We start from the raw sequence: 23990 nt of genomic DNA, 5'->3' as shown, positions 1-23990 counted from the left end.
CAAGCCAGAAAATATCCACTAGAAGAACATACATTTACTTCAAACAACATTCGAATTAATAAGAGTCTAGTTCTAGGTGTTCCTCCTAGAAATAGTTAACATTACCAGAACCTAATTCAGTATAAAGAATACAGCATAAACCACTGGTAAAACACACAAAGATGCTAAGAGACTTTAGTTTCCAGTTAGGCATTGGAATACACTCTGAATTTCACTTAGGTCATCTTTAGCCTCCTCACAGGCTGATGGTGCTGCCTCTAAAGTAACAGTTGACAAGTGGATTCTACTCCCACCTTCCTATTTTTCACACGGGTTGAGTATTGAGATTCAAGAAACATGCTTGTACTAGAGAGGGAAAATAAAGCAATTCCCTATCTTTCAGCACAAGTTGACTCTACCTTCCATTTGACCACGTGCACTCCAGGGCAGCACAGAAATTAAGTGTATTTTTACTACAGGAAAATGATTCTTGCAGCTAAAGATATTTCCTGAGACCTTGTACTAGGATCCTCAAAAGCAGGATTTCAAGAGAAAAAACAACAACATGTAAACATAAACATAGGACTCCATTAAATGCCCATATGAAAGATATTCAATACTTTTCCTGTCCTGGCAACATCTCCTGTGTCCAGCCACAACAATGGTTGGCCTGCTAGCATCCACCTTTGCAGGCCACGCAGGTACCACTTTCCATTCTGCTTCCTAGAAGGGAGGATAGCAGCAGTTGCTACTCATTGTGCAAGAGCTCCTAAAGTGGTGCAGGAGGGGAGGGATGCTGTAGAAGGCAAGCATTCTTGCCCTGCTGTCTCTTCCCCATGCAATGAAAGAAAATGCCTCAACAGCAGAAGAAACTAAACATGTTAGGGGACAACGTCTCAGGACAAAATATGATGATGTCCCGCTGTCAAGGATGCTTATAAAGGCTTATTTCTAGCTATAAAGACATCAGAGAAATATGGAGGCTGGACTCCACTTAAGAACTCCTGACTTTCAGCCAGCTGGGTAACAAGTATTTTATAGAAAAAAGCTCCAAATGTAGCTTAAGGACTCTCAAATGGAGGAACACAACTCTCAGTCTCAGCTCTCGCACCACTGGTATCTAAATGCGCTCTCTCTCTCCTTGTAACCTCAGCTCAGTCTCCAAATATCATTGCTACAGCAAGCATACACACCACAGGACACTTTCACAGCTATTCAATTTCTGAATGGCAATAATAAAAATGACCAGAAGCTTGTCAGTTTTGCTCTGCAGCTGCTGTTGAAGTCTATTTATAGCAGCAGAAACTGCTGATTTACATTAGCACACTGTACATCCAGAATAGCTGAGTAGAAGCCAACATGCACAATTTGTTTCATTAATAGCCAGAGTTGGAGAACAAAAGGAAGACAATCTATCATTTTAGAAATTAGGAGCCTCTGCTCCAGTTTTATTGCTTAAAGAAATACAAACATAAATCTTCCTTCAGAGCTAGTCTTTCACTGATGTACACACCTAACAGCTAAATTCAAGTCACCCCCATTTACAATAATTCAACAAGGAACTGGCTTCTCATAAAACAGCAATCCTATAAATACACTGGGAACTGATATTAGCATAAAAACCTTCTTAATTGAGAAGTCCAGTTTGGGTACTTGGCTGATAACCTGAACAAATATGATTTGCTCTGCATACCTTTATACAGAGCCCAAAATTCTCTGAAACTTCTCTGAAACAAAATTTGACCGCTTTTTCTTGAACTCCCAGCTTCAACTTCTTGAACAAAGTTAGGAAGATAGTTGAGCATCACAAGTAGATCATCTGCACAGCCTTAAGGAGATAAAATGTTTGGATCATTGATGTTCCCACATTCTCCAGCTTACATTCAGCAGCTCAGCATCAACATTCTTCTCCACACAATGCCCACACCAGGTGGTTCCCACTGAGTCACAAAGCAGCATGCTTTGCTGCTGCTCTCAGCTGTGAGACCATCTTTTTAACACCATGCAGAGTTCACCTGGTGCTTCTGCCAGCCAAGGATGTTCTGCCAGAAAGGATGCGGAATTCAATGGTCTGTAAATGCAAAGCTGACTATTTTTCATGGCAGCATACAGTGCCTATGCATCACTACTTCTAGCCACTCTGAAAATGCCATTTACATGGCACAGTTACATTACCAGATTTCAATTAGAAATGGTCTGGGCTGCTGACCATATAAGATATCCTTTTACTTCAGGAATTAAACCTCTCAATGTTTTTTCTCCTGCCTAGGGAAATAGAAAGTTTTGTACTAGACAAGCAATGTGAAAACAAATAACAAAGAAGAAAAAATAATATTGAATGCAAAATAGAGGGCAGATGAGAGGAAAAAAAAAACATGCAGTATGGTATGCAACATGCAAAAATATTTTATGTGAAAAGTAAAAGGGAAGCCTAAATGCACATAAATCCCCCCCAGAAAACAATAGTAGAAAACACACAAGAACTTAACGTATGCCCTCACCCCAAAGCAAGATCAGCAGGAGCACAGTGATGAAGTCTGTTAGGCTACGGCACGAACCTCAACAATTTTGAACAAAAAGATAGCTTTTAATGCAGAAATTAATACTAGAAGGAAACAAATGATAGAGGCAACATGAATGCTACAGATTTGCATAGTATCATCCCAACTAGACAAAATGAGAAATGCTACCAAAAGAAAAAAAAAATAGAAGGAAACAACTCAAAGACAACAACATTGAAAAAAAAATGTTAGTAGTTTGCTACAGAAAGAAAAAACACAATTCTTATGAGTTGGAAAGAACTAATTAAGAGGAGTCTGAAAGTTGTGCTTCACAGGAAGTACTAAAAGATGCTGGTGGGTTAGTTGGCAATTGTAGCTAGGTTTCTTTCCTGCTTTAGTTCTAAAAATTTATGATTATTCAACCACTAGCAATCATCTAGTTGGAAGTACAAAGTATTCAGCTGGGCTAACAAGACTTATACAACAAACCCTATTAGGTGAAGCTTGGACCTATGAGTTGATAAAGACACTGTGTTTGATTCTTACAACAGAAGATTAACACAAGTTGTTGCCTTTAATATCAATACGGCAACCTTTTCCTTCTGAGATTAATACTTAGTGTTGAATTAAGAGTGGAAAAATAAGTCAGAACTTTTCTTTCCTGAACTTACTATTGCCCTCAACTAGCCTAAACTTAAAAATGTACAACAGAGGTCTGAAGGGAAGAATCTTCATTCATACTCAAATCAGCTCTTCAGGTTATAATGCCTTTACAGAACAATATTTTGATGTCAAAGAGGTTAAATAGCGTAGTATGGGACTAAAGGCAAGGAGGTGCACCCAGAATCTTATCATCACTTCCCTAATATACACAGTATCTCTTGATAGCATTCAAAACAGGACTGTTTAGTGGAACAAATCTTACACTTAGTACATGTGACAAAAATGTAACAGTGTAATCTTAGAATGAGAAGATTTAACTTCATTTGATCAATGACAGTTGTTTCTTTTGTCCCCAAAGGGACGCTTGTCTAAGGAACAGCAAGGGAAACTCCTCAGGTTTCTGTCTAGGTTGCATCAACTTAAGGGATCCCCAAGAACAAAAGCTGCATGACAGAGTTCAACAAGCTTTCACTATTGAGAACAAAATGTGCCTTACCCATAATTAAATATTTTATAGACATTTATTCGACTGCACAGATGGTATTTGCTTAGCCTATCCAAGTGCTTTCCAAGGACCTTTGGTAAGCCAGAAAAAATGATCGAGAAAAAAGCTAGGCATCACTAATTTAATAATTATGCTAGAATCAAGCCAAAAAGTTACATAATTGCCAGTTAAAAAAAAAAAAAAAAAAGAATAGCTTTGTTTTAAACAAACTACATCATTAAATATGTACTTGCTCAAGAATATCCCCTACTCCTTTCTTCACTACTAGAACTGCTCATTCCTAGTATTCCAGAGCTCTTGAAAAAATTAATGCCACAAAACAACTAGAAAACTCCAGTATCTCCCTTTCAGATGTGCAGGAGGATCCTGTATACCACAGAAATACAGGAGGAAATCCAGTCCACCTATTTTTCAGTATAACCAGAGCTCCAAATACTTGGATTTGGGGGGAGTTTTAATTCTCTGTGAATTATAATACTGTAATCTCTAAATAATTCATCCGTACATGTAAACAGTCTTCTCTACATATTGCTTATTTGTGTAATTATTGTTGTTATTACTGCAGCAGGGAAAAGGCCTAGCTTGATCTCCTCATGATTCTATTTAAATGTTTATACATTTATTTTAAAAATAAGGAGAGGTAGTAGTCATCTTGCTCACTTCCATGCATTCTACACCCTAACCATTATGAATTAATCAAATGTAAGAAATATAAGCAAACCATATTTCAGATGTGAATAGGAAACTCTTATACACATGCTTCCGAAAACCCACTGACAGCTTTCTGTATTCAACAGCAACCACAAAAAGCAAGATGCACTGGGATCATGCTTCTGAGAAAGCAACAAGATCAGTGGGACTGGTTAACTGGCATACAACTCATGAGAAATGGGACCTCCAGAATTTGGAGACAGAATAGTTTTACTTTACAATATTTTAACATGGCCTTATTTGGACAGATAGCTCCAATTAAAGTAACCTGCTTGACAAGTCTTTGGACCACCTGGTAAGAATGGAACGTGTTAGTTTACTAGCGACTCGTTTGATTTTTTTTTTTATTAGCAAACTACTCGCAGAAGAAACGGTGCAAGAATCGGCGCTACAAATAAACTTGAGCCATGCGTGGACCATCCATGCACTGAAAGAGGTAACAGTCAGGCATCTAAACCATGCCACCTTGTAAATAACTATCTAACCAAAAACTGTATTCCTTCACAATTGCATGAAGAGTCTGTAATCAACACCTAAATGAAAGCACTTAACTTGCTGCTCATACAATGTGTTTTTCAATTGAAACACCTTTAAATGTGAAGTTATTGCAGTCAGCTCTTCTGAACACGACTCAAATAAAAAGCAATTAGGACTACTCTCATAGTATTGTGAATTTTGATCATCCTAAATGTAATCAAACACATCACCTTTTGAGCTCAGATCACACAGTAATCTAAAGCACATCAATTAAAAAAAGCTGCATACGGAACTTTGGCATTTAGGCTAAGCATAACCATTAGAGAGGATACCAGTTTTACAATTAAAAATGCATAAATCATATAATTAGATTCTACAATTCAAAGAAGCAATGAACTTAAAAAAGAAAAGCCATTTTCAAATGCAAGGTTACTTGCATTCATCATATAAGACAGATATGAATATAAATATAAATAAATTTATTTCCATTTTTATGAGTAAATTATGATAATTTAGCTTAATTTAGCTGAATACTATTAAAAAACATGCTAGCTGAGGAACATACTCTTACTATTTATACTTCTGAAGAGTCTGACATCAGGCTGTTCTGTTTTTCAGATTACTAAAATACTACCAACAACTAAGTTTTAGTGGAATTTCTAGATCATAAGTGACTTCCTAAATTTTAAGCCAGCTGAAACTCAGTATCAGTAAACCTTTGCAGTCAATATCAGGTCAATTCTCATTAAGTTAGTCTTCTGTTTTTACTGCAGTTGAATCATTTGGTATTTTCATTTCTGTGCTGGACCTCAAAATGTAGGTTTGATTAGTAGCTAGGAAAACTACATTTCAAAATATATACACAAATGTAACTAGCCTCTGAAATGGAAAAACATTTTTTTAAAAAAATACATACTGCATTTGAGGCTGCCAGTAATGGCAAAACAACCCACTGGTCTGAAATCTATGACAAGAGTATCAGTCTACTGCACCCAGACGAAAAAGATAACAAATGATAGCTGTGGTCGAGCACAACTTGCCTGACTGACATCTAATCACTTACACCACTGTTTTCATGCTGCCAGCATCATTGCAATAAATCTGTCATCTGCTTCCCTTAAATAACACCAGGATCAAATTTAGGATTTATTTTCCCACAGATACAAGCACTGAAGACCATTTTTCACATGCAAATGTCCTGCTGTCATCAAAACTAGCAACTTCCTCTTCTTTGAAAGCAGAGCCAAAGTCCTGTTTATGCCAAAAACAAACAAACAAAAAAAAAAAAAAAAAAAAAAGCCAGCATACTAGACAAGGTTATAATATAGATGTGCTGAATGAAGGACCTCAGAAAGAAAGAGCAAAGATCCAGAGACTTATCTCTACTATTTCATGCACCTGCTATTCTACAGCTCTTCACTCACTGAGGAAGCTTTACTTTTCACTGAGTGTGCAAGTAAGAATCATTGATGCACTTCAACTCATATTTGATTTTACAGCTACTTGATAACAATTAGTCATTACAGCGTTTGTAAAAGTCACTTTTCAGAATTCAAGTGGCCTTCAGAAGCTAGAACTACAATCATACAATAATTACACTGCACTATACAAACAATATTATTCACACCATTTTCTCCTTAACACTATCAAAGGAACAAATTTTTTCTCTCTCAAGAAATCTTACAAAATCTACCCTAAGAAGGATGTCTATTTCAGCTCCCCCAAAATGTAACATTTGAGTTATTTCCCAACATTGCCAGTTTCTCCATCCAAGTATAACTTCTCAGATCACTTCAGTACATAGCAACAATGGAGGCCAATTAACAGCTTTAATTTCAAATCACAGGCAGAGTTAGCTGTGGCAACAGAAGAAGGTTCTGCTTCCAAGTGACCGCTGCCAGACACTCCAACCTCATAGCATAGAAAAGCTAAGTAGGACACACAGCCGCGTCATCAACCATCATAGTTTACAGCCGATATACAAATATAATTAGTCAGATGGCAGGACAGCCTGTAATTGCTGGAGTGTAACTGCAGCATGTAAGGGGATGATATGCACCCTGTTCAGCCAGCAGCTCCCAAAAGAGAGGCAAGCAAATAGGTGGAGATGCCAGCCACAACACTTAGCACAGCTACATCAGCCTGCCATTGACCTGTTCTTTCTGCAGTCCCAAGTCTTTGGACACCATAGAAAGGAGTCCAGTGGCCCCAGGAACACACACCGCTTGGCAGCTTTTGCTGTCTGCCCCAACACCAGTGGCACATTTTAAATTAGCTACCTTTGATAACTGTGGTTAAAAAAAGCTGTAAGAGAAGTGAAACTGTGCAGCTACCAGATAATGGGAATCTGCCAATTCAGAGATAGAGGAGAAGGCCCCTTAAATCAACCAGGGGCCAGGGACTGGCATAATCATCTTTAGGGAAATAACCCTGCTTGGTTTACAGAGCCCCCTTCACAATGATCAGTTAACTCTACATTTGAAAATCATTTGAAATTATTCTTATTTGGTACTTTTTAAAGCTGCTGCCAATTCAGACATACTAAAAAGAACAACTTCAGATACATAAACTGACAGAACAAAAAAATATATTTTATTTCATATAAGAACGTAGAGATCAAAAAAGAAACCTTCACACAACAGTAGCAACATACAACATTCCTCTGTGATGCAACAGAGCCACTGGCAGCATACTGACCCTCCCACACCTAGAGATTTAAGCTCAATCAAGCAAAACCTGAGAGAGCTTCAGTGACAGTTCATCAACACTAAACCTGGGAACTGAGAAATCAGAAGAGGTTTCCCTGCATCGCCCCAGAAAAGGTTCCCCAATCTCTCCCCTCCCTCCAACCACGCTCCCCCCTCTCTCTCAAGAAGAGGGGACAGCCTTTACTGCCTTCTGTAGAACCAGCTAAAGGGCAAAGTCTCTAGTTATTCCAGTGCTACATCACCAGGTATGCCAGAGCCTTATCACCCTAGATGCATGTATGCACCTCATTACATGACCAGACACAAAGACACTTTTGTCTGACTCTGAAAAATCACAGCAGTCCCCACAACTCACAGGCCTTTTCCGTTGCCTTCACCAGAACACACAGAGCACAGGTCAAACAATTTGTTCATGATGCCCACAGTCAGCCTGCTGAAAGGTGACCTCTGCTGTGCCGCTCTGCTGAAGGTGGTGGTGACACCCAGTGCTAAGCAGGCATCAATGAACCAGGCAGAGCGCCCAATTACACAAACTACCATTCCCAACATAAAGAAGTGGCAGGAAGTCAGGAAAAGTTCACTCTAAAAACTGCTGAACAAAACCAGAGCCTTCCTATTCAACAGATTTGTTCCTTGTGTGCTCACTTTTCTGGCAGGGAATGTTTTTCCAACCTTTTGCTCCCGTTACCATAGCACTGGACAAAACACAATATTGGCAGAGAGAGAGTGGGATTCCAGACTCTTATGCAGAGAGACCTTTGTTAGCCAAGCTCTAGATCTGTGCTCTACAGCCCTTGAGGAATTGCTGAACAACTGATAATCCAAAAATCATCTCCTCAACAGAGGAAGAGCCCCAGTCTAAATCCCAAGAGCAAATGGCTAGAAATAAGCATTTTTCAAATGTTCTTCAATTTGTTCACGTTTGTAAGAGTTGTCAGCACACAAGAACCAGAGAGTTGCAGGAGAGTTTTCATTTTAATCAGACCCAAACTTTTCTGTGTTTCTACAATTTAAGAATCATAGAAAATTAGCAGAGAAATACAGAAAAGAAAAATAAAAGTTGCAGACACTGTAAGTAGTAGTTATCCTCTTTCTTCCAATTTAACCAGAAGTTTTGGTCCATTTACTTCAAAATTAGAAGTAAACCTTCTGTCAATTGCTATGTAGCTCCAGAACAACACACAAAGTGCTGTTCAACCTGCTGCATATAACTTAACCCCACAGCACCAAGTTTTCTGTAATTCTTTCCACTGTATTTTAGACACAGATTTTCCTAAGCATGACCTACTTTCACACTAATTACAGTGCTTCTTGCCCAGAGACTGTTCTATGTCAGCAGTAACTCAATTTTTAAAGCAATATAATGACCTTTTACATGCAATCAAAGAATGTGCATTTAATCTCCCATGTTAACTATAGTAAAACCATAATGCAGTCATCTCCAAACAATTTAAATACTAGTTCCTTCTGCAAATTACACAATTACTTATTTTAGGAATAAACAAGTATCACACTGAAGTACGAAAAAGTAATATGCTTAATAAACAAACCCAGCTTGGGCAAAGTTTTTCTCCACATACAATAATTCTTACATTTCCCAGCTCCGGTAACACATGATTCCCTTGCAGGTCACAGGGCCACTTCAGAATTCCTCTCTAGCAATATGTAGAACTTTTTTGCTGCTAAAGAAAAGCTAGAACTTGAAAGATGTAAACCTACCAGCAGTAAGGGTCTTCCTGCTCAGCTATAAAAGACCATGGTTCTGAATGTTGAGTCGGGATGAGCATGAAGAGATTATATTTTTTTTCTGAAAATTCATTCAGAACAATACCAAGGATTTAATACAGTGAATGTGTAAGACTGTTGTCAATTTACTAATGGTTACTCAGTGTTAATGAACTTCAGAAACCCCTGACCCACACCTGACCTATTCTTACATTTGAGTTTACGGAACACTTCAAATAAGTTTTAAGATTAAATACATTAGCCAAGTTTACTTCTACCAAAAATCTCACAATTTCTATAAAAGAAATTAAAAATCAAGTCAATACATGCTCTTTCTTCAGTCAAAAAGATTTCTTTGAATGAATAGCTTTTTCTCCTCTTTGCTAGGCTACAGAAAATCAGCAGCGAAACTCTCAAACCAGCTTCAACACTGAATCCAGCAATAGCTACGAGACCAGGTGAAGAACTGACTCAGCTGGAACTAAGCTGCCTGTTCATGAGCACTGTGCCCATCTATTCCAAATGAAGACACATAAATTCTACAAGGAATTAGTTTGATTTCCAGAAGCCTACTGAAGGGTTAGAAGCACATCAACACTTCAGTGTAGTTGCTACCATGTTAATTCTATTATATCAATTCTGAAAAGCATAGGATAAAATATTTGGTGAACTAATAAACATTCTGAGTACAACAGTGAATGACAGATCAGAGAGTTGACAAAGTATAGCAGAAGGGCTGAAATGGACATTTTTCCAGCTTTTTGTGTGTCTTAACAGTTTGGCATAACCTACTAGTTCAACAGAAAGCATTCAGTCACTGTTCTGTCTAAACACTCCACAGTTATTTAATTTTTCTTAGTCAGGACTGTTTACTTTGGCTGAATCCCAAAACTATTGTTTGAACAAGTCCGCTAAGTGACTCACTGGTCATGTTAATTCTGCACACTTGAAGAATTTTCAGTAATTATTAAAATTACAGAAAAATATTCTGATGTATTTTCTGAATGAAATTTAGAAAATAATTGTATACACAAAAATTGGAAGGATACTTGAGAAAAGGACAGATGAATGAGCAGACAAGGCCTCTGAATACAGCATCAAGCACCTGCACTGCCCAAAGATTAGCAGCTAACCATCTTTGCACATTTACTGATTATGTTCTAGGCAACTACTTTGACTAAAGTATGTTTTTTTACCACAAAAGAAGTCACAGGGACCATTTTATTTCCCCAAAACATACAAATATTTTTTTCCTTTTCTCTGTTTGTCTATTGAGAAGAGAGACTTCTACCAGGCCTTTTAGGTGCTAATTTTTGCGTGTACCAGTGCTGTTCTGTCCAAGACCTTTTTAAATATGCGTTAGTCACTCTTGCACCAACAAGAATATATCTTTTAAAGCTACGGAACACCATTTATTTTTCTCCAATCAATATTTATACAGCAGAAAGAATTCATATTGGACAGACAAGACACCATCTGTCACACACATCTTGGCAGAAGCTAAAAATGTACAGCTATTTTTCCCCTACAACAGCCACATCCACAGTCCAATTAAACTTAAGCATAGAACTTCCATGAAATAACACAATCTATTATTATTCTCATCTAACAAAATTCCTGCTAATGAATTCTTCCAGGTACAGTAGTCTTAGAAGTCAGTTTTTACACAGTTTTCAAAGAGCCAGATACAGACTATAGTTGCCTCAAGTAAGGGAAAACAATTCCTTCCTGCTATACAATCTAAATCAGGTCACAAATACTTCAGTAAAAGAACAACTTTAATCCCACAAATAAGAATTATTATCCTGTTCCCTGTATACACCAAATTTCATCATATCCAGTACCAGCAACACCACATAACTTTATTCATTCTGGTAACTCTCATAATAGCAAGAGCTCTCAACCATAAAACACATCACTAAGGATTATGTGCAGTATTGAAGGCAACCTGCTTGAACTGCCCCCATAGTATGCCTGCAACTTACAAGCATCTCTCTCTACTTTCTTCCCCACAGTTGAAAGCCAACGAAGAAGTGTCCCTGACTCAGGAACTAGCCAAGCAAGTATGGTAAACCAATTCGGAGATTGCATTCAGAAGTGCTACCACTTAGGTTTAGATATTTGTAATAATCCCACGTAAGAGTTTCCTTAGCTTCAGTAGAGCTAAGGAAATAATAGTCATTAAAAGCAAGGATACAAACAGTAAAAGCTAGACTGCCCTGACACCTCCGGAGACATAAAGAAACAACGTGCAGGAAGTCTAACACAAAAGCACAATAACACAGAACAGACTTTTAGTCAGTCAGCAGAATTTTTTTCCTGCAGTACTGAGAGATCTCTATGCTTGGATAAATTTGGGCTTAAGGAAAATCCCTTCTCTTCATCCTCAACACCTTTTACTCTGTAACCCACAGCACTACAAATGCCAAGGGTAATCCAGCAGAAACCTCCATGCAATGAGCTACCATGTTGCAAACAGCATAGCCCATGTCCTCCAAGCCAAACCCCAAGGGCCACCAGGCAACCAAGTGCTCATCCCAGCTGAGCAGCTCTGTGCCAAAGCCAGTCTCACAGGAGCAACAAGGCAAGCTCAAGTACCAAACACCAGTCCCCTGCATCAACACTGCTTTGTTCATTACTCATATGGGGTTTTCCAGCAATGTCAAAGTTTAGAAGAAAACACAAAATGATGAAGTTCTTTTCAGTGTATCTTAATGTAGTGACCAGTTATATCATTATGCTTAGAATAGTTGCACTACACTGAAGTTACAGAAATTAAAGCTTATGGCATACAAATAGAAAATAATGCTGCAAACTCGTAAAAGACCGCAAGACTCCTCTCAGCAGTTTTGTTACAGGAAATGGGGAATCTCCACCTTTACCTTCACCATCATTCTGATACAGAAAGAGTTCTGAACTTGCTTACTCACCCATTTCAACAACATTATTGTTCCGATAGTTCTGAGCTATCACTTATCACAAGAATGGAAACATCATGGAGTGCAACAACACAAGAAATAACATTTCAAAAGCTGAATACCTTTTTACTTTACAAAAGGTTCTCTTGGCTTGCATTCTTTTTTTTTTGATGTTAATTCATTTGTTTTCAAGTTGTCCTAATAGGTTGTTACAACAGTAGATTCAGCAAGTTCTACTACCACCAGAAAAAAAAAAAAAAAAAAAAAAAAAGCTTTTCTCAATACCCTAATGAATTAAACTGCTGCACAAAAGCCCTTTTCATTTGACAAGACATGTTTTAAATAATATCATCTCTCTACCCATCTACTTATGCCAATAAATAAACCTATCCTGGAAAGAAGAGTTTCATGTTATGAATGATAGGGAGACTTTAAGAGAGAGGCACAGAGGGAGAGGAAATTTCCAAGCTGCTTTGTTGTCAAGCAATTCTCTCATTCATTTTGCAGGATGCCCAGCCAACTGCATAACCTCTAATTCTGCACCTCCCAGACACTGACAATTGGCTTTTTTGTAACACTCACTATCTTCCAATCCCCCGTAAGATTGCCCGTATACCATCCTCTTTTCCCCCTACGTTCCCCAGAAGAAACATATGAAAACAATTCTTAAAGGACTATGTCCAAACAGAGACTTAAGTGCATATAAAACCCAGTCCAAAAAAATTGAAAAAAGCTCCTTCCACTCTGTTTGTAAACAAATGTGGTACTCACCCCGATAAGTAAAATATGAGGTCTAGAGAGGAAAAGCGTCTAATCAGAGCTGTATTACTTTAAAAAAAAAAAAAAAAAAAAAAAAAAAAAAAAAAAAAGCTGACTGCTCAAGTTATGGCTGCTCAAGTTGTGATTTGGCTTGTGAAGAGGCATGTAATTAAGAGAATGGTATCCTGGAGGACTCTATGTATTTAGCCAAAAAAAACGGACATTTGGACGAACTAACACTATACACGCACACACACAAAAAAGTAATTCTCATATTTCGATCTCCACAACTTAACATCCTTAATCTATCTATCTTTCATTTCCATTTCTAGCAGAACTTAAATGACAAATGCCACTTAGGAATTTTGGCCTTTCAGAGCTGCCCTCGGAATTTCACTCAACATAGCATTTATTATGTGATAATGCCAAGAAGCCCCAAAGCTAATGCCAAATCAGTTCAAGAAATACCACAGTAAGACATATAGTAACTGCGCAGTACACCTCCAAACTGATTCCTGAACCTCAGATCTAAAATTGCTGCTCAAAACCCCATCATACCTGGCCTTGAATGCTTCTAGAAACGGGGCATCCACAGCTTCTCTGGGCAACCTGTTCCAGTGCCTCACCACCCTTTGAGTGAAGAAATTTCTTAGTAATGTCTAATCTCTTTAATTTTAAAGCCATTCCCCCTTGTCCTATCACTCCACTCCCTGGCAAGGGGTCCCTTCCCAGCTTTCCCATAGGCTCCCTTTAGGTACTTGAAGGCAGCTATAAGGACTTCCTAGAGCCTTCTCTTCTCACAGTTGCTCTCAACCTATTCTCTACCCAGCCTGTATTTGGGCTTGGGATTGCCCCAACCCAGGTGCAGGACCTTGAACTTGGTCATGTTGAACCTTGTGAGCTTTGCATGAGCCCATCTCTCAAGCCTGTCAAGGTTCCTCTGAAATCATGACTAAAATCAATGTAAATATCCTATATGTATAAACGATATGGAATGTTTAAATTTTAAGCAGATCACAATATGGTAATGATTTACAATAGTTCTATTAACTCATATCAACAAGTCTCTTAGTGGCTGCAGAAGTGTCCTCAAGCTGGAGATGGTTTAAAGTAACTGTTATCCCACCAGACAATCGTAACAGAAATCCACAGTCTGCAGGTAACTTTTTTTGTTATCCAGACTTGTTGATTTATACAGATGCCCATCAGATATGAATATATTAGAGTGTACAGTGCAAAATACTTCAATATATATAGACAAAAAAATCCATCATGGACAAATTGAAAACAAATGCATGACAAAAAAAAAAAAAAAAAAAAAAGATAAAACTGCTATATTCTTACCATTTTTTCAAAATGTCTCTTTAGCCTTTTTAGAATCCCATTAAACACTGAGCCTGAACTCACAGCAATAATTCCAAAGATTACATTAAGAAGCATTACCAAACTAAAGTAGCATTATCAAACTAAATCGGGTATCCTTGTACCTTGCTCAAGAAAAGTGGAAAACTATTGTACATTGTTCACACTCTTCACAACGTTACTTGCATATTATTTTAATTATATTCTTTAATTTATTATCTATCAAAAACTATTGCCCCATTTTCCAAGTCCTACTCATACATGCATTTTTCAATATATCTGATGTCTATCATCCACCTCGGCCTCCTATTTTGCTGTTACCGGTATGATAAGTTGGCTTTTGTTTTTACTAGTTACCCTAATGGATGGATTTATAAATAGTGACAATGACTGTAAACTTTCCATAAGGCATGGTATCTTTAGTTATCTGATTTATAACCATTTTTTCCCATCTTTTGGCTAAATACCCATATACTTCATAATTGTCACATAAGGGGGGGGGGACACCCTGACACACGCTCCAGACAGGTACATGTACATTAACTGATTCCAGATAGCTATTTAACTTGGGATATTTAACATATTTACATTCCCCAAAAGTTACAGCAGGCCTGTGGTTTTTTTTACATAGGCAGAGAACAAACTTCTGCAATCTGCAGCAAACGTGCCTCACACATAAACAAGCTCCACTTCTCGTGCCAACTTATAAACTTACCACTTACTTAAAAAAAACAGCATGAATTACAAACTTTGCAATATATAATATCTCTCAAACTTACAGCATTAAAAGGACACACTCCAAAATCATTTTGAGAATTGGCACTATATATTCAGCAAACATACAGTATTTAAAAAATATTAAGACAAATTAGTGTGCCTTGAATTTAGACTAGACTCTTTAATAAATGGCCTTGTATATTGTTTGTGAAACAGATTGAAATTTTGTCTTTGAAAAGAGAATCAGTAATACTAATTCAGCTATGTTTATATATCCCTGACTGCTAAAAAGAGCAGTACCAAGAACAAACTTAGATTGTTCTATCACACAGCCTATATAGTAAGATGAGCACTTATTCTGCTTTCAAAGGTCACGTGTTACCTAAAGGCTATCTGCCACGATCCTTTCATGTTTAACAGGTGTCGGCCCCTACTGCTCACAGTTTTCATAAGGAAAAAAAAAGAAAAAAAAAAGAAACAATTGACATTTTCACTACTACCCTTCACGCCCAGAGAACAGATTGAATAACCAAGTTTGAAACATGCTATGTGGAAGAACTTGTCTTGTACCTTAGCAGAGTCAACCTCACTGCTCACTGCCATCAGTGGGGATGGTCACACTCCTTCCCTGCTGCCTTCCGCCCTCTTCCTTGGTTTCACCCTCCACCATCACTTAGCAAAGGAACGATGTTTCTTTGGCCTAGTTAGCTTTCTGCTCCCTCAGCTAATTAGACAGGCTCACCAATGACCAGGTAAGGACCAGACCTAGCACTAGGGTATAGAAAGAACTGGACTCAAAAAGATGCTAGATGAACTCAGGGATCTTGCTCCTAAACAACAGCAGAGTTTAAGATTTGCATCTTTTGAGAGGCACTGCTCTATTTCTAACTACCTTACAATGCAAAGGCTTCTAGGTGGGTAACAGGAAGAATTTATGCACTCAGCAATTTTAAAGGCAAATTTTCAAATCTACAAAACACAGTATTTTTCAGGATGGTTCAATAGACAACCCATTCAATCTCAGCACTTCAAAACTGGACGTGCCCAGGGCAGGCCTTTATAAATCTCAGCCACAATGCCTCTTAGTATTCCTGCCCCCAGCACAAAATTTAGAGCCATAACCTGCTGGCAATGCACTGGACAGAGAAAATTCATATCTTCCCTCCAGTGCTGAAAGACTGGGGCGGCTTGCCTGAAAACCTCAATCCCATCAGTGGAACTTAATATTTAACGCAGACAAGTAACCTTCCTCATAAGCCACTCCAAAGCAAAATTTACTTAATTCTAGGTAACTATGATTGAATGATTTCCTTCAACTCTGAAATCCAAATTGAACCACTTTCTTCTCCTCCATCAAACACAGTGAACCTATTTATACTAACACTAAAAAACAAAACCTTACAGAAATTTTTGCAAGGTTTATCTTAATCCTTGACCAGATTGACCAAAAAACAATAAAAGAAAATAAAACCTGCTTTCTAATGAAGTTTACCAACCTCCAAATAAATTGCCTAAAAAATTTCTTCCTGTAACACATCAAAAAATATGTATCATCAGCTTGTTTCTCAGTTACTTTCAACAAAACTCTTAGTAAGACAGATGGCATCCAGATATAAAAGAACAATAGTTCACAATACAGGAAACAGTTCTTATGAAGCTTATGTATTTATGTAAATATCAGTTTGAAACTTAAATAATTTTGATAATCACGGCATGCAGATTGAAATGAGCATCTTCAAACAAAACCATCTCAGGCTTCCCTTAAATCTGCTGAAAAAAAAAGCAATCTAATAGCCTTGATTTGATCTTCTAAAAGTATAGTTTTAAAAACCTGGTATGATCTGTAGTAAGAATCAACTTCAGTAAACTACTAGCCAGCTCAAAAACAGACAAAAAGTCCAAAAGTCATTCCCAATAATTCTGTTAGAGTTCATACAAATTCAAGCAATATATTCGTAACAAAGTTACAAATTACCCTAATAAAAACATACACATCTATGTGTAACAGCTTTTAACTCTAAGAAAATAATATATGCTTAATTTATGAGTTCAGCACCAAACTAGCTTTGGCTCTGTGTATAACTGAGACATAGAGGCTAACAAAACCCAAACCTAATAATGTTTGTCCCTCTCCTTCAATTCACTGAACATAAAACAACTTCACTTCAGTAACAGTAAGCCAATGATAATAAAGCAATGACTTGTATTTCAGGCTGAAAGACCATTAAGAACAGATATTAAAATGACATCTACTGGGAAATAAGCTATAAGAAAAGTGAATAGCATATGCAGAATGTAAAAGAGAAAATGCACCTAAATTCATTGTGCTGCCATTACCTGCTCTGTTGAAGTGCAAGCAGCCACCTAACTAAAATTTCAGATAATGGCATTCACCAAAATTTACAGAATTTTGATTACTAAGCAAGATACTAATTTCAGATGAATGATCAAGGGTGAAAATACAGTATATGAAAAAAAAAAAATCCAGCAAATGAGGCCATCAGAGATTGACATGTAGACTCCACTCAAAATCTGTTGCAAAACGTGGCAGTTAACACAAATCTGTCTTCTTCTCCAATAAAACATTCTGCTGAATACAGCAGAGTAAGATTTAACTTGTTCAAGTACTGACTGGCGAAGGTCTTGTTTTACTTGGTGTACCACTGTGGCGCACCACTTCCCACCTTAAAACCTACAGCGCTAAGCCACGAAGATGAATGGCTGCAAACACAGTAAAACACAGGCAACAAACAATACATTTTAGAGAGCTTATTAACTGCAAGATGCAGAAGCTTGCTACACTGAATTACAATTCTTGGTCCATCTTATTCAGTAACTACAATCAGAAAATAACCTATAGAAGGGAACTACAAGAATGCCACTTCTAACTAATAGCGTTACAAGACTTACTTTCTAATGGCATATTAACCAATTTTATTTTCATGTTTATACATTGAGCATTACCACCAGCAACTCCTACTGATAAAACGTCTCGTGTTATTTCCATATCCACTCAATAGAAATCAATTCTGCTCTTCCTGAGCCCTCATTTGAGCTCGTGACACTATTAAATGAATTAAATTTGCTTTCCTGGCAAAACACAGCACAGTTAATACAAGAGGAGGCACATTGGTTGAGTGATAAGTACTTCACCAACTTTACCAGCTACTCTGACTCTCTTAAAAGAAAACAGGATGAGCCTGTATCTCCCACAAAACTCACCAACCTAACAACAAGCTCTCTGAAGATCTTGAGCAGAGAGATGTGCAGAAACAATTTGTACAGCCGTTTAATATAGTTCCAACCCAGAGAAGCATAAACTGTCACTGAACTACTGACATGGGATTTTATTTCAGAACACTCAAATCAAAGATCCATAAACATAAATGGCATCTTTTAGCACTTTTTTTTTCTAATGTTATCATAAATACTGAAAACATAAATACTGAAAACTGAGGCTATCCAACTCCCCATTTCAAGCAGTAGCATCTGCCAACCTCCCTTTAAATTATCGAGTACTTAAAACTCTGACAGTTGGTGATACAGTAAGTAAAAGGGAAGGAGGACATGAAAAAGTAAAGGAAGCCAAGAAGATCATCAGTATTATTACTAGTTCCGTTACAGCAGCACCACTGCCCACCATCCAGTTACTTCTGTTCTCCACTTTAAGGGAACATGGAAACCTTGTAAGTGATTTACAGTCTGAACATGAGACAGCATGAGACTTGAGACACTGAAGAAAGTAGTGGGGTGCCCATTTACTTTGTATTTTTAAAGAGTTTTAACCTAACAACATCTTCCTGAAATTCTGGACAAAAATTCTCTGGATTTCATCAACACCCACTTTAATGCCTGCTGAACAAGTCTTCTATCAACACGAAGTTTAACCACCTCTTCACCAAAGTTGGATTGAAAAGGAAACTAATTAAGGAACAGGAGAACTGAAAACTGTGAAAACCACTTTCTGATCATTAAAATATTAAAAAAAAAAAAAAAATCAGTTGCTTTTGTTAAGGTGTAAGATGTTACACATCTCATCTTCAGCAAAGAGAACAGAGATCTTTCTCATACTTGTGTGTCTAAGGAATTAATGGTTTATAAGCAAGTTAGCTATTCGTACCAATCGTTACAATCCAATTCAGCAGAAATTTCACATTAAATGACTAAAGCCCTTCCCCTTACAAATACAAGAAGGGTTTTTTTGTGTATAAAACTCCGTACAATCATAGCAACATGAAGACTATGAAGAGAGGAAAACTAGAAGCTCAATCCTTTTCAGTCTCTAGAGATGATAAGCAAAGCCTACAAATCTTGAAAGACCAAGAAAATACAGAGCCCGTTAGAAAAATCTGGAGAACACAGCACACAGAAATCCCGGACACTTTCTGAAATCTGGACAGGACACAGAGGCTTGGCTTTTCACTCAATTATGTGAGCTGACTTTGCTGGTGGGACCTCACTCTGTATCTGTTCCTGATAGATACGTATGGGCTGAAAAGCCATCAATCTGGTCATTTTTTTTGGCAGTTTGAAAATGGCAAGTTAACAGACACAAGCATCCAGTTACTCTAGAAAGCTCTATGCACTGCACGAAATGAAAAACTGATTATTTTTTTTTAAAGAGTGACGGTCTCTAGAAACAAGATTATTCTAAAATAGACTTAGGCAGGACAAGCTCAAAGAAACTGGGCAGGCCAATGCAGTGCTGGAATTTATATTGCTATACCAGTAACAAAATGCACAAATCACATAACTGCTTAGAAGTGTTTTTGTTATTTACACCATCATAACTAGAAAACTTTTCTCTGATTTTTATGAAAGACTCAGATAAACCAATGTGGGCTGCAAGCATGTTTTTATAATATCAAGTATAATAGTATAATACAGTATAACATATAATAGTATAACTTGATATTGTGTAACATCAAGTATAATACCAAGGCAGCATAAAATTTAACCTGTGATTGACATTGTGTCAATACATAGCAGTAATGCTATGATTTCGCCAAGTTATTAGAAGACCAGCTTTCTGTTATCTGATTTCTGTAGCAATACAAGCAGATTTAAATGTGTAAATTATGCATTTATGTTTAAAATTTAGAAAAAATACTATTCTAATCTAAAGTACAATCATAATCACAGAAAAAGTATTAAATTAATTGTTGTACTATGCAAGTGGAAATCATTCTTTAAATGTTTATTCTAGCAATTTATTTTCCTATTTAAGAGTAGTGCATCTTGAAAAATACACCACCTTACTAGATTAATTGATTGGCTGGAGACCTAGGAGACTGAATTTTCCTGGTGGGAAAATTTAAAAGGAACAGCCATTGTGTAAAAACAGTGAATGAAAGAGCTTTTTTTCTTTTTTTAATTGTCCAAATAGTAGCTTTTCATCTTTCATTGCTTCAGTTGCATTTATTATATATTTGCTGTATTTCCTTGTTATTTATCACAAAATTTTAAGCTGATGTGCTCTGATACACTGCTGTATCACAGACTCAGGGGAATTATTTATTTAACAATCCCTGTTGTTAAGTAACTGAGCTCACTAATATCAATCATAATTTGGATAATCAAACACTGTCAAAATTTAAAGAACATTTTTAATTCCATAAACAGAAGTCTAATGAGCTGCAGCCACCACAGCTCTATGACTATGACCTAGCAATTCCCACACCTAAGAGAGAATGAGCTCAATTGTTTTGAAGCTGCTATGATGTTGCAGAGATGTTGCAAATAGAAAAAACACAGTCACCTTCAGGCTGAACTCCAAAGCATCTATTAAACTGACCTATGCCTCAACTGACTTTTGCAACAATTTCTGTAGTTGACAAAACCACCTCAAAACACCAACTGTCAAAAAAAAGGGGGAGGAGGGGGCATGGGACAGCTTGTCGACTAACAGATACAAGGCAATGAAATGTCTTCAACACCCCAATTGCTGTCCTGCCTATCATCCAGCAGATCAAACTCAGATCTCAGTCATTTACTGAGCCCCTGCTAGGAGATCTCAGGAATATCCATGATAAAACCTTCTGTCAACAATGGAACATTAAAGGATTATGGTAGAATTAGTCCATCTTCTGGAATATTTTTTGACTTTCTGGAAGATTACTCTCCCACACATTTCTGAGCAATTACAAGCACATCTTTGTCACAAAATCCAAGCATTTTTTTTAAAAACAATTTGGACTTCATTGGGCATAATGATTTTTGGAATAATTATTGTTAGAAGCAAAATCCCCAATTCTGTCAGTTATATCCAGTTACTCACTCCCACTCTTGCGGGGGGGGGGGGGGTTAATAGCTTTGGGCATTGATCCTAACCAGGAGTTTATGTAGTTTTGGCACTGTGAACGTGGGGTGAACTCCCTGGCAGATTTGCTATGAGGACACTCAAATTACTAATCCAGAATCTCTTCCAGTTGGACCTCTTCTCTACAGTAATCCCACCCTCTAGTCTCTCAGCCAAATCCAAAGGCCAAAGCCTACCACCTGGCCAAGGTCCTCCATTCCCTACTTAAAAATGTAAACTTTTTCAGACAGTGACCCCACACCACACTTCAGTCAGCACTCACAACACAATTCCATTCTTTCACTCGCACCTCCCTCTCAAAGCTCCCTGTTGTCACGATGGTTGGTCAAATTCCCAGCAGTTAGGGTGGTATTGCTGCACGGTGGCCAGAACCCATCAGGCTGACCAACAGTGTCTCATTCTCTTCCTTCACTCACCATCTGTCTGTACCCAGCTCCTATCATCTAGGCTATCTTACAGACTGTATACACCAACCAGGGCAATAACCCTCTCTTTTCATTCTCTATTTGTACGAAACAGCATGGAGGCCTCCTCTGTAGTTTTTATTGAAACAATAGAAGTGGAGTTGTTCAATACAGATTTTATATTCTTTGATTTACAAGAAGAAAACAAAAAAGGTCACAGAAAGAACAAACAAACAAAAGCTAAATCCACTTCTTCCTATCAGATCTGCCTTCCAAGACTCTCCTCTCTCAGAAAAAAATTAGTTTCCCTGTTTTCAAAAAAGCACTGATTTAAACACATGCATGTCAGTTAATAACTAAAAGAAAATATTTCACTGAATTTTTCTTAAAGAGCATAAGTCACACTAATTCAGCATATGAAATGTTATTAATTACATAACAAGGTGCATCTATAGAATATCATTGCAATTGTCACGTTAGGTAAATGACCCAAAATATGCAAAGTCTTCTCTCTGCGAGATGGTTTGTCATTCAACAATTTGAAAGAAATAATCTGAGCTTCTTTACATAGAGATCTTCATCGTTCTGTGCCACTGTTTAGATATGCTATTCCATTTTCACTGCAAAAACAATCTAGCCACAGATCTCAGCCCCACTCGCCCTCAGGAAACACACAAGCACTCTCCACTTAGAGGACTGAAAGCAAAAATAAAACCAGGAGCCTTTGCGCTTCTCTCAGCACTGACACCACAAATCCATGTCCCCCTTTTTTCCCTTCCACATGCTCAGAACATTTGGAGGAATGGATCACAACTGATGGTTGTTTTCTTTCGTTTTGGGGGAAACTCTTTCATTTGACCCTACGATCACCAAATTTTACTTCCTAGTGAAAACAGAACGAAAGGAACAATCCGAGCTGGCCAGCTGGCTCCTCAGCGGTCACGGCAAAAACCACAGACTGCGGTACCAACTTACATCTCCTCAGCTCCGTGCCACCGCCACACCGCCGCGCCACCTCCACCTACCGCTGGGGAGCTCCGGATACCACCACAGCCCTGCTCGGCCGGGGACACATAACGGACGGGCAGACCCCGGTCAGAGCGGGGCTGTGCTGTGCAGCACAAACACCAGATCGGAGGGAGCCAGGGAGCTCCCCGGCTTACCGCGACATCACGCTGCTGTCACCGAAGGGGAGCGGGGGGCGGGCAGGGGACGGAGAGGGGCCACGGATCCGCGAGCAGGGATAAATACCGGGCACGCTCGCAGAGGCGATTTCACGTAGCAAACAGTTACACGTTTTACAGCAGGGCACTTAATTGTGGAGGCGAAGCGGCCTCCCCCTGCCCGGGCTGCCTGCCCATTATTCCCTCAGCGCCCCTCAGCCCCCCTCAGCGCTCCGCTCCCCTCAGCCCCCTCAGCGCGGCGGCCGTTAGGCGGCCGTTAGGCGGCACGCGGCCGTTGAGCCGTTGAGGCGCTGAGGTGCCGCGCGCCGCCCCGCCCCGCACCTGGATGTAGTTGGTCTCGCAGTACTCGGCCACCCGCTCGAGGTTCGTGTAGCTGTCGAACAGGGCCCGGCGCCCCCCCGGGATCTCCTCCTCCAGCAGCAACCGCCACCCCCCCAACTTCACATCCTCTCGCCCCCTCCGTCCGTCAGTCCGGCCGGCCGTCGGCTGCCTCCTCTCCCCCCCCCCCCCCCCGCCCCGCTCCGTCCCCTGCCCGCTCCGCGCGCGCGCCCCCGCCGCCCCCTCCCCCCGCCGCCACCCGCCGCACGGGCCCGGCCTCGCGCCGCGGGCAGGGAGCGCGCGGGACCCCCACCGCGGCGGGGGCGGGGCGCGGACAGGCAAACCCCGCTGCGCATGCGCCAGCCCCCCTCCTCCTCTTCTCTCCTTCCCTCCCCCCCCAGACCCCCCCGCGCCCACTTCCGGCCCCGCCGAGCGCCGCGGTGGGAGCGGGCCTGAGGGGCTCGGCCGGGCGGGGAGCCCCGGGCTGGGGCCGGGGGCGCTCCCCGAGGGCGCCGCCTGTGGGTGGCTGTATTTGGGGTGGCTGTGGTGCCCGCGTGAGGGGGAGCTGTCCGGCCGGGTCTGGGCGCTCTTCTCCACGAGGAATGCTGCTGTCTCTGTTTCCCTCTTGGAGAGGAGTTACTGCTGTGGCTGCTCGCCTCGTGCTCCCTGAGGCGCCGCAGAGCCCCTGTAGCACAGCCCCTGGTCGTGACATCCCTTCCGTGCACGCTCTCCTGTGATAA

At 39.4% G+C, this 23990-nt stretch overlaps 1 protein-coding gene across 12 annotated transcripts in view; it reads right to left on the bottom strand.

The window, feature by feature from the left end:
* Positions 1-23453, bottom strand: part of ABI2 (abl interactor 2) — a 60497-nt gene extending 37044 nt beyond the window's left edge. For 9 of the 12 annotated variants that reach the window (XM_035331279.1, XM_035331282.1, XM_035331283.1 and 6 more), the window contains exon 1: positions 23254-23453. The gene's annotated coding sequence lies outside the window, so the exon portion shown is untranslated. The remainder of the gene's footprint in view (positions 1-23253) is intronic. The other 3 variants (XM_035331272.1, XM_035331273.1, XM_035331274.1) reach the window with 1 other exon arrangement.
* Between the last annotated feature and the right edge of the window lie 537 nt (positions 23454-23990).

This window comes from Oxyura jamaicensis, chromosome 7, assembly GCF_011077185.1.
Source record: "Oxyura jamaicensis isolate SHBP4307 breed ruddy duck chromosome 7, BPBGC_Ojam_1.0, whole genome shotgun sequence".
NCBI lineage: Eukaryota > Metazoa > Chordata > Aves > Anseriformes > Anatidae > Oxyura > Oxyura jamaicensis.
Note: the sequence above shows the minus strand (reverse complement) of the source record. Positions and strands in the feature narration are given on the sequence as shown.